We start from the raw sequence: 12,274 nt of genomic DNA, 5'->3' as shown, positions 1-12,274 counted from the left end.
GGGGAAATCAAAGCCTTTGGTTTAAACAATTTTTTATTTATTTTTGTTTTCAGAATTGTTGGAAGTGAAGGGGAAGAAAAAGATAAGGTCAGTAACTGAATGGGATAGAAGAGCCAAGGAAAAACTTTTATGACTAGAAGAAAGACACATGTTTGCAATTAGATGGGAAGGATCCCGTATGGTGGAAAGGAAGAGACAGGAGGTACATAAAAAAGAGGTGACTGCTAGAGCCAGATCTTGAAAGAGGTAGCTGGAAATGAGATCAAGGACAAGAGGAAGAGGTTTTTCACATTGAGAAAATTAGGACTAGCTCTTACTCTATAACTTGGAGGAGGGAAGAATGGGTGATGATGCAGAGAAATAAGTAATGGAGGGGATCTGAAAAAGTTCAGGTCAGATTACTTCAGTGTTCTCGGTAGCATATTAGTTTAAGTCATCTGTTATAAGTGTGGAGATTTGAGGGGAGAGGGAAAAGTTTTAGAAAAGTTGATATGAGGAATGAAACAGGAAGTTAAATGTAGAGCATCAGAAAGGGAGTAGTGAGCTGAGAGTATTCATGAAATATTTATCTTGTGTGAATTCAGTTTAAAATTTCATGACCTTTTCTAATGATTTAGAATGATGTAATGACAGCCTCTAGAAGAGGAATTGGAAAATTATATTGTGGAGGCTGCTCAGAGTAAAGATATGCAAGTCAAAATGGCAGAAGATCACGAGTATAAGATATTACAGAATAATAATTAACCAAATAGTAAAGTGTCTAGTCATCTATTAATTTATTCAATTAATCAAGTCATCAGTAAGCATTTCTGGACCACAGTCAGGATCTTGGAGATGGCACAATTTCAAAAAATGACAAGAACTAAAATGTGATCATGCCAGCATGTGGCTAAAATGGAGTGGATAGGAAGGCTGTTAGGGATGAGAAAATTGAGAAATTGTATAGCTATTGAATCTTTAATATAAATATTGATATTACTATGGATGATGGCAGGGGATCAGGTGAAAAGGAAGACTGTAAACCAAGTACTATTGTCATTTTAAAGTTGGTAAAGTGAAAGGCACAAAGAAATTCAGAAGAGAGAGCAGGCCAATGGCTGTCTCTGATTCTATCATTAGAGCCCCTTCCCATTGAGTTTTGAAGCCAGTCTTTGTGGGCACTGTATTAAAATACATCTCTCCTTGGAAGAGGTCACTGACTAACCAGAAAACTCCTTAAGTAGCAGCTAACACCCTAATTATCAGTTAACATCTGGGCAGAAATTAACAGATAGTCAAGAACAAACAGATGCCAGATGGGAATGGTGGAGAAAGGACAATTTTGGGAAAAGGAGCCACAGCAAGAAAACAGTCTATCAGTTGTAAATCCGCATTATTCATGTCTATAAATGGTGGAAACAGGAGTCTCCAGAATATCGAATTTGCCACTGGGCAATTCAGTCGTGTCAGAAAAGTCAGTGAGAGGGTCTTTACCTTTGTCTATCTACTTGTTTTAAGGACACATTGTTGTATGTGTATTTGTGTGTTTTCCTCTGCTGAAAGCATCATAAGTAAAGCAATAAAAGTAGGTTTCTGCCACCTTTATTTCAATTTGTAAGTGGGATGGGAAGTCCAAAAACTGATAAATCACAAAATCCTACCTATTGACCAAAAGGAAAAGAATGGGGGAAGGGAAAGGATAGCCTCAAAAGGGACCCTTGATACCATTAGATAGCAAACATTACAGGAAAAAAAAAACAAGGACTCGGAACAGTAGAGTTTTGATTGGTAGGAATACAAAGGAATGATGGACCCAGTCATTATATAACATTGTAATGGGATAATAGGCTAGGGTGGCCACCAAGGTGTGCTTAAGATGTCAGGGCCATTTTTAGTCTTCACCTGTCCTTGCTGGATGTTTGAATTCCCCCTTTGGGACCCCTAAGTCTCCAGGCTGTCTACTGGTCTGGAGGATTAATGAAAGCTGGTAGCTAGTAGACAGGTCCATCTGGTCCCCTGCTGGAGTTGAGCTCTTATGAGAAAGAGGATTTATGACCAAGCCAGAGTCTACCTTCTCCATCCCAGTCTCCCATAAGAGAGTAATGAATGGCTTGTCTGTGAGCAGGCAAAATGGGGGAGGAGGGAGGCCAGTGGAAAGTGGGGAGAGAACATCAGGGGTGCTGAGCTTAGTTTGTTCAACTCTTCTGATGAACAAGGAAAGATATACTTTCTTATAGAGCTGATATTACTATGATATCTATGGAGGGGGTAGGGTAATAGACTGCAGGCAAAAAAAGGTTTTTGTTAAGTTTTTAAATATTGGCTGTGGTTTTCTCTTGCACCTCTATAAAGAAGACTGGGTAAAAAAAAAAAAACCAGCAAACCAGCCCTGAGGTACCATCATTTTTTTTAGGATATAGAGCCAAAATGGACCTTTGGATGTCAATAATCCAATCCCCTCTTTTTATGCAGAATGGGTCAGACCTTCCCAGAGAAAGAATACAATCAAGATTTGAACCCAGGTTTTCTTGACTTTCCACCCTACATTCTCTACACCACTGTTTCTACTCAGCTAACCCATTAATGGAGACAGAATAATATCATGGAAAGTATTCCAGATTTAGGTTCAGGAGACCTGCATTTTAATTTTAAAAAACCAAAACATCTTTCTTAAGTGCCCTCTATATGCCAGGTACTGTTAAGTGCTTGGGATACAAAGATAAAAATGAAAATCATCACCTTCAAAAGACAACATAATATAATATAATTCTACATTTGTATCATTATTTAAGTACAGAGAGTTCTCACTTTATATAAATGATCCTTCCTACAACCTCTGCCTAGAGAGATTTTTACTTAATGTGAATTGCCCTAGACTGAACATGGAGAAAGGAAGAAGAGAGGGAGGAAGGCAGGAAGGGGGCCCTCTTGCATGAAGAGAAGGGGATGGCACATAGTTCAAGAACACATAGGAGCCAAAGACAGAGAAACAAGAGCAGGACATGGGACACTCCCATCTGAGGCCAGATGGAAAGACATAAAGAAGGGTATAAAACTGGGGATAGGGAGAAGGGAGACATATGATACCTGAGTGCTCTGAACTCAGACACTGACTGGACAAGCACCAAAGCTTGACAGAGCAGAGCAAAGATCTCCTCTCCAAGCTCTGTAGGTCTCAATCCAAGTTCCCTTCTAGCAATGACTATCTCTCCATGTATGTTCTTCTGCTTTAATATGGAGGAATTGTTAAAAATTTATTTTAGGGAATTTGTTATTGGTGGATTTGGGGAGGGGATTGCTTTGTTTTATTTTCATTTTTGGTGGGAAGTTGGGGAGGATATAGAGCCCAGAGAGCAAAAGTGGAGAGAACAGTATTGTACAGTAAAATTAACAAGTATTTTTGTGGGGGTGGGGAGTAATGCAGATTTCTTTCAGAATTCTTTGCACAGTCAAATTTGTAAATTTCTACTTAAAGCAAGAAGGGTTTGTATTTGCTAGAATGCACTTAATCTTCTGTGGTGGTGGGAATAACAAGTTTTTAGATTAATTCAAAGTGCCATCAATAACATCATGAAAATATCAAAATTTGTGAGTACTAACATATGGCAGGAGGAATTTTATTTTTGCTACAAATAATATAGTACTGATATTTTCATTATATATAAGCTATGTTGCAGAAAGAGCAACTGCATTAAATCTTAATTCTTCTGATTCACATCTCAAGAACTTCTTGCAAACTTCTATGGCATCCTCTAATAATGTATCACCACTAGTTTTCCCATGGTTGATTAGAAATGACTTGCACTCATCTAATTCACAGAGATGTTTCTTTATATGATCTAATTCAATAAAATGCAAATCTTTTTCATTTATACTTGGTGCCTCTGTCTGACCTTCCTGGGCACACAAATTCATGAATAACTGAAATAGCTGTACCTTTTTTTTTTTTTTTAAGGCATCTGCCTCTTTCTTCAAAATTTAAACTTAGAGATTCTTCCAAGAACTTTTTCAATGTTGATTCAGATTCAAAATTCATTTTATCTTTCTTGTTAGCAATGGCAAGGATCAGCCCAGTTGTTCTATATGAATTACTGATGGTTTGCTTCATGAAATATACTGATTCTATGACATCTTGTCTTTCTAATTTTATTTTTTTCTTCCTCTTCTATTCTGAATACTTCATACTTTTTGTAATTGGAAAGAGAAGCAAAACAGCACAGACTCATCATGGGATCCTGCTAAGGGTCAAGAAATGAATGGCTATCCTATTTAAAAACAAACAAATTCAACTTCTATCAATGTCATGTAGTCTTGCCTCTACCAAGTAATTTTGTATCAGTCACATCCCTTTCCTGAACTTCAATTTCCTCATTTATAAATGAAAATGATAATAAACTTTGGTGATCAAATGTAATTTTTTAAGTGTTGCAAGTCACATAGCAATAGATGGATGATAGATGCCTTAGGACCTGGATCCTACTAGTTAATGACCAGTAAAAAGAGAAGGACAGGATGATAGGGGAGCTCTGTTGTTTGGGGCAGAAATGTAAACATGAAGTATAAGACCATACATTCTGTTCTTTAGTGAATCAATAAACAAATCTGATTAAGCAATGGTGAGTCCAAATGAATGAATGAGTGAATAAATTCTGTAAGCATAAAGGCTCCAAGTGTAGGACAGTGCTATATATTTGTCATCTGAGGACCAGAAGAGTACCTACCTAACTTCTAATACTTAGCCCTAAAATTCTACAGAAAGCTGCAAAAATCAGGATAATAAATCCCTCAAGGATCTATAATTTCAATACTGTCCATGCCTCCCTTCTTCTGACTCAGTAACTGGCCTGTTAGAATTACAATAGCTGAGAAGTCTACCATTCTTTGGCCAATCCATAATGAGCTTCTCCTCAGATAACATACACATTGTCTATTACCAGACCTCGTCTCAAGGTCGTTCCAGATTCACAGAATCCTAAGAAAACTTAGGATTATAGATCTGGAATAGAAAGAGACCTCAGAAACTAGTCTAACCCACTTATTTTACAAGAAAACTGATGTCTCTGGATGTTAAATCATTTGCCAAAGATCTTACACATGGCAAGTGACAAAGGTGAGCTTTGAACTCAAATTTTCTAACTCCAAAGTTACTACTTCTTCTACTCAACTGCACAGGCTTCCTTTTTTCTGTTGGTATAGATTTCAGAAACCTAGTGTTTCCCCCTCTCCCAACACCACACCCCTCCATGCATCAATGAGGCACTAGTGCAGGGGTTAAGCAAAGATTCATATTAATGATGTTAGAATATTATTGTTATAGTAATACAGGACACATCTAAATAGCACTTTTTCTTTACAGACCATTTTTCTCATAACTGTGATATGGAGTAGATAATGATGATAGACATGATTTGACTGCTTTCTATGGTTACAGAGATGGGCTACATAGAACCATCTACACTCGTTTCTGATCTTCCTGATGGAACATTAGTCCAGTTTTTGCAGGATGTCCGATCTGCAGTCAGTCTGAAATAGAGGATATCCAGTGAAGAAGGAAATGGTGAGCCTAGCTTCAGTAACACCATCTTCTAAAAATGAAAACAACCAAGCCTCTTCCCTAAATGGTAATTTCTAGCTAAGATGCTGCATGCAGGCACTTTTTTTCTCAATGAGATGATTAGGTGGTACAGTACACAATGACTAGTGACTTTGACTTTAGGAAGAGCTGGATTCAAGACCTGATTCATATGCACACTAACTATTTAATTCCAGTCAAGTCATTTTTTTGGTTTCTTTTTTTCTGATCTGTAAAATGAGGATATTAATAGTATCTATGATATTTCTCACAAAATCTTTGTACCAAATGAAATAATACATTTAAAGAACTTCATCAACCTTAAATTACTATTTAAATGTTAGTTGTTATCATTATGTATGCTCTCTCTCTAAAACAGTCTCTAACCAAGAAGGTTTCTTTCTTTTTTTTAAATAATCTGTGGAACTGAATGATGAACAAAATCATTTCAAAATCTACATTGAGATTCTTCTGGGAGCCAATAAGCAGGAAATTGCCTGAACTCTCTCATGTTTGCTTTCAAACAAAAAATAGCATCCTAAAATGAATTCTGGAACAGCAAAACCAACAAAAAAAAAGGGTGAAATAATTTTCTAGTTCAAAACAGCTTAGAAGATGAGCAGGAAAAGTCTGTCTCACTCTGGTAAAAGAGTAGCACTGCCCAGAGCAGGCAGTGCCCTGGCAAACCAGCAGCAGGCCCTGCTGTCAGCAAATCACTGGGAGACCTTGAGACCCAGGGCAGATCAGTGACTAAAGCTCTATGGACCCTTTGCAACAGTCTCCCACACAAACCCTGCACAGAACTACTCCCATCCCTTCCCCATGCAGTGTAACACCACTAGATCACTAAGCCAGACTCCTATGACTCTGCACAGCATCAGCCACATGCACACCCACCTCATTGTAACACCTACACAAGTTCCTGAACAGAAGGAGGGTCTCCCATGTGCCTCTCAGCACCTGAAGAATAACTAGATGCATAAACCAATCCTTTCCCCATCCAATGGACCCCAGTACAACACCAAGGTTAGGGGCAAGACACCTGTAGCACCACACAACATCAGCCACCCTACTTCCTCACCACCTCATCTCACTTCCTTCCCTCGAAGCAGACCAAGAGAACTCTCAGACTCCCACAGTCCCAGTACAGCACAAGGCCCCCTTGGGCCTTAAGGCAGCACTAGTATAACATTAGACAAATAGCCAGGGTCTGCAGCCCCTGCCATAAGAAGCTTGGGATAGTACTTTTCCACCCTAAGAGCAGAGTTTAACTTTAAAAGTAACAAGATAAGATAGAAAAAATAAGAGAGGAAGAAGAAGGATGAAGAAAGAAAAGGAGAGGGAAAAGGAGAAGAAGAAGGAAGAAGAGGAGGAGGAGGAGAGGAAGGAGGAAAAGAAGGAGAAGGAGAAGGAGAAGGAGAACAAGAACAAGAACAAGAACAAGAACAAGAGAAAAGACCCTGCCATAGAAAGTTATTAGGGAAACAGAAAAGATCAAGACACAAATTCAGAAGAGGACAATAATGTCAAAATAGCCACATGCAAAACCTCAAAGAAAAATGTGAATTGGTCACAAACCCAGGAAAAGCTCCTAGAAGAACTCAAAAGGAGTTTAAAAATCAAATAAGAGGAGGAGAAAAAGTGGGGAAAGAAATGGGTGAGAGGGAAAGAAGGAGTCCTACCAGATTCCTTTTATGACACAAATATGGTGCTGATACCCAAACTAGATAGAGTGAAAACAGAAAAAGAAAATTATAAACTAATTTCCCTAATGAATATTGATGCAAAAATCTTAAATAAAATATGAACAAAGAGATTGAAGAAAGTCATCCCCAGGATAATACACCATGACTAAGTAGGATTTATATTAGGAATTCAGGGCTGGTTCAATATTAGGAAAGCTATTAGCATAATTGACTATATCAATAACCAAAACTAACAAAAATCTTATGATTATCTCAAGAAATGAAGAAAAATTATTTGTTAAAATCCAACACCCATTCCTATTAAAAAAAACACTGGAGAGCATAGGAATAAATGGACTTTTCCTTAAAATGATCAGAAGCATCTATTTAAAACCATCAGCAAACATCATATGTATTGGGGACAAACTAGAATCATTCCCAATAAGATCAGGGGTGAAACAAAGTTGCCCACTATCATCACTACTATTCAATATTGTATTAGAAATGTTAGCTTTAGCAATAAGAGAAGAAAAAGAGATTAAAGGAATTAGAGTAAGTCATGAGGAAACCAATTTATCACTTTTTGCAGATGATATTATGATATCCTTAGAGAACCCTAGAGAAATAAACTAAAAAAACTATTAGAAACAATTTACAACTTTAGTAAAGTTTCAGTATACAAAATAAATCCACATAAATCATCAGCATTTTTATATATCATCAACAAAGTCCAGCAGCAAGAGATCCAAAAAGAAATTCCATTTAAAGTAACTTTTGATAATGTAAAATATTTTGGAGTCTATCTGCCAAGGCAAAGTCAGGAGCTAGATGAACTCAACTACAAAACACTTTCCACAAAAATAAAGTCAGATCTAATCAATTGGAAAAATATCAAGTGCTCATGAATAAGCTGAGAGAATATAATAAAAATGACAATATTATCTAAATTAATCTACTTATTTAGTGCCATACCAAGAAAACTCCCAAGAAATGATTTTACAGTTCTAGAAAAAAATAACAAAGTTCATCTAGAAGAAGAAAAGATAAAAAATTCCAAGAGAATTAATGAAAAAAATGCTAATGAAGGTGGCCTAACTGTGTCAGACCTAAAATTATATTATAAAGCAGGAGTCATCAAAACCATTTGGTACTGGCTAAGAAATAGTAGTCAATCAGTGGAATAGGTTAGGGACATAGGACAAAATAGTCAAGGACTATAGCAATCTAATTTTTGACAAACCCAAAAACCCTAGCTTTTGGGATAAGAATTCACTATTTGACAAAAACTGCTGAGAAAATTGGAAACAAGTATGGCAAAAACTAACCATTGACTCACACCTAACACCATACATCAAGATAAGGTTGAAATGGGTTCATGATTTAGACATAAAGAGTGATATTATAAGCAAATTAGAAGAACATAGGATAATTTACATCTCAGACCTGTGGAGAGGGAAGGAATTTGTGACCAAAAAAGAACTGAAACTCATTACTGAACACCAAATAGATAGTTTTGGTTATATTAACTTAAAAAGGTTTTGTAGAAACAAAACTAATGCAGACAAGATTATAATGGAAGCAATAAATTGGGAAAATATTTTTATATTTAAGGGTTCTGATAAAGACCTTATTTCTAAAATATATAGGGAATTGACTCAAATTTGAAAGAATTCAAGCCTTTCTCCAACTGCTAAATGGTCAAAGGATATGAATAGACAATTTTCAGATGAAGAAAATAAAACCATTTTAGTCATATGAAAAGGTGTCCCTAAATCACTATTGATCAGAGAAATGCAAATTAAGGCAACTCTGAGACGACTACACACCTGTCAGATTGGCTAAGATGACAAGAAAAGATAATGACAAATGCTAGAGGGGATACGGGAAAACTAGGACACTGATAAATTTTTTTTCTGGAATTGTGAATGGATCTAGGTATTCTGGAGAGCAATTTAGAACTATGCTCAAAAGGTTATCTAACTGTGCATACTCTTTGATCCAACAGTGTTTCTACTGAGCTTATATCCCAAAGAAAGCTTAAAGAAGGGAAAGGGACCCACATGTACAAAAATGTTTGTGGCAGCCCTTTTTGTAGGGGCAAAAAACTGGAAACTGAGTGGAAGCCCATCAGTTGGAAAATGGCTGAATAAATTATAGTATATGAATGTTATGGAATATTATTGTTGTATTAGAAACAATCAGCAGAATGATTTTAGAGAGGCCTAGAGAGACTTACATGAACTAATGCTAAGTGAAATAAGCAGAACCAGGATTTCATCATTACAGCAAGAGCAAGATTATACAATGATCAATTCTGATGGATGCGGCTCTTCTCAACAATGAGACAATTCAGGCCAGTTCCAATAAACTTGTGATGTTGAGAACTATCTACATCCAGAGAGAGGACTGTGGGAATTGAGTGTGGATCACAACATAGCATTTTCACTTTTTCTGTTGTTTGCTTGAATTTTATTTTCTTTCTTTTTTTTTTTTTCCTTTTTGACCTGATTCTTCTTGCACAGCAGAAAAGAGAAAACATAAGAGATTCAATAAGGTTAATCTGTTTGCATCCCTACATAGAAAGATGATATTTATAATTCTTATTTTTTTGTTGTTATTGGGGGTTTTTTGTTTTCTTTTGGTTTTTTGTTTTTTGTTTTTTGGGGGTGAGGAAATTGGGGTTAAACAACTTGCCCTGGAATCACACAACTAGGAAGTGTTAAGTGTCTGAATCCAGATTTGAACTCGGGTCCTCCTGACTCCAGGGCTGGTGCTCTATTCACTGTACCACCTAGCCACCCTGATATTTATAATTCTTAAGAATTATAGCACTATTCGTGTAGTTAAAAGGAGTATACACTGGGAGCAAAAGGAAGGGAGAGGTAGAATGGAGTAAATTATCTCATATGATGAGGCATGAAAGACCTTTTACAATGAAAGAGAAAATGAGAGAGTGGTTGGTGGACTTGAAATTTACTCTCATCAGAATAGACTCAAAGAAGGAATAACATATACAATAATCTAGATTAGAAATCTATCTTACCCTACAGGGAAATAAGAGGGGGGATAGAGAGAATGTTTGGCAAATTAAGGGAGATAGTGGTCAGAAACAAAACACTAATGAGAAAAGTTGAAAGGAGAAAGAGTTCCAATTGGTAAATTGTCAAAGGATATGAACAGGTGGTTTTAGATGAAGAAACTAAAGCTATCTATAGTTACATTTTTTAAAAATGCTCTAAATCATTATTGATTTTAAAAATGCACATTAAAACAACTTTGAGATACCACATCACACCTATCAGATTGGCTAATATGACAAAAATAGAAAATGATAAATATTGGAGAGGATGTGAGGAAATTGGAACACTAATGCATTGTGGTGGAGTTGTAAACTGATTCAACCATTCTGGAGAACAATTTGGAACTATGTCCAAAGGACTATAAAACTCTGCATACCATTTGATCCAGCAATACAACTTCTAAGTCTGTATCCAAATAAGATCATAAAAAATGGGAAAAGACCCACATGTACAAACATGTTTTAAAGCAGCTCTCTTTTTAGTGACAAAGAATTAGAAACTGAGGGAATGCCTATAAATTGAAGAATGGCCGGACAAATTGTAATATATTAATGTAATGGAATACTATTGTTCTATAAGAAATGATGAGCAGACTGATTTCAGAAAAACCTGGAATGACTTACATGAACTGATGCTGAGTGAACTGAGTAGAACCAAAATAACATTGTACGTATTAAAAGCAACATTGTGCAGATTGTTAACTTTGATAGACTTCTTCTTAGCAATACCACAATCTAAGATAGGAGGGAGGGAGGAAGGAAGGCAGGGAGAGAAGGAAGAATTTAAGTTCCACTAGAAAATTGAGTGGATGTCTATCAGTTGGGGAATGGCTGAAAAAGTTATGGTATATGAATGTAATGGAATGGAATATTATTATTCTATAAGAAATGATGAGCAGGCTGATTTCAAAAAAGTCTAGAAAGATTTACATGAACTAAGTGATTGTACTTAGTAACAATAAGATTATGTGATGAACTGTGATGGGCTTGGCTTTTCTCAATATTGTGGTGATTTAAGGAAATTCCAATAGATTTGGGATAGAAAATATCATCTACATCCAGAGAAAGAACTATAGAGATTGAATGTGGATCAAAGCATAGTATTTTTACCTTTGTTGTTGTCCTTCTTGTTGTTTGTTTGTTTGTGCTTTCTCATGGTTTTTCCCTTTGATTTGATTTTTCTTGTACATCATGACAAATATAGAAATACGTTTAAAAGAATTGCACATATTTAACTGATATTAGATTTCTTGCTATCTTGAGTAGGAGGAGAGGTAAGAGAAAGAGAAAATTTTGGAACATAAAGTTTTACAAAAGTGAAAGTTGAAAACTATCTTTACATGTACTATTAAAAAAGAAAGAATTTGAGTTCCAAATTTTTTTCCCTCTTCCCTTATTTCTCCCTTCCCCAAGATAGCAAGAAATCTGACATAAGTTATTCATGTACAATCATTTTAAACATATTTCTACATTGGTTATATTGTGGAAGAAAATCAGAACAAAAGGGAAAAACCATGAGAGTAAAAAAAGTAAACTAAGGAAAAAAAAGGTGAAAATAGTGTGCTTTGATCCATATTATTTCCATAGTTCTCTTTATGGATATGGATGGCTTCTATCCCAAGTCTACTAGAATTGCCTTGTATTGCTAAGAAGAGCTAAATCTATCATATTTGATCATCATATAATCTTGCTGTTACTGTGTACAATGTTTTCCTAGTTCTATTCTCTTTACTTAGCATCAGTTCATGTAAGTCTCTCCAGGCTTTCTGAAATCAGTCTATTTATCATTTCTTATAGATCAATAGAATTGCATTATATTCTTATACCAAAATTTATTCAGTCACTCCCCAATTAATGGGCATCTACTCAATTTCCAGTTCCTTGATACCACAAAAGGAGTTATAATACACATTTTTTTCCAATATGTAGATACTTTCTCCCTCTTTTATGATCTCTTTG

General features: G+C 35.9%; 1 pseudogene; it reads right to left on the bottom strand.

Moving 5' to 3' along the window:
• Window positions 1-3,645: 3,645 nt before the first annotated feature.
• LOC100931096 lies at window positions 3,646-6,453 on the bottom strand (annotated as a pseudogene).
• Between the last annotated feature and the right edge of the window lie 5,821 nt (window positions 6,454-12,274).

The sequence above is a fragment of the Sarcophilus harrisii genome, chromosome 2, assembly GCF_902635505.1.
Source record: "Sarcophilus harrisii chromosome 2, mSarHar1.11, whole genome shotgun sequence".
In the NCBI taxonomy this organism is placed as follows: Eukaryota; Metazoa; Chordata; class Mammalia; order Dasyuromorphia; family Dasyuridae; genus Sarcophilus; species Sarcophilus harrisii.
This window is presented reverse-complemented; position numbering and strand designations above follow the sequence as displayed.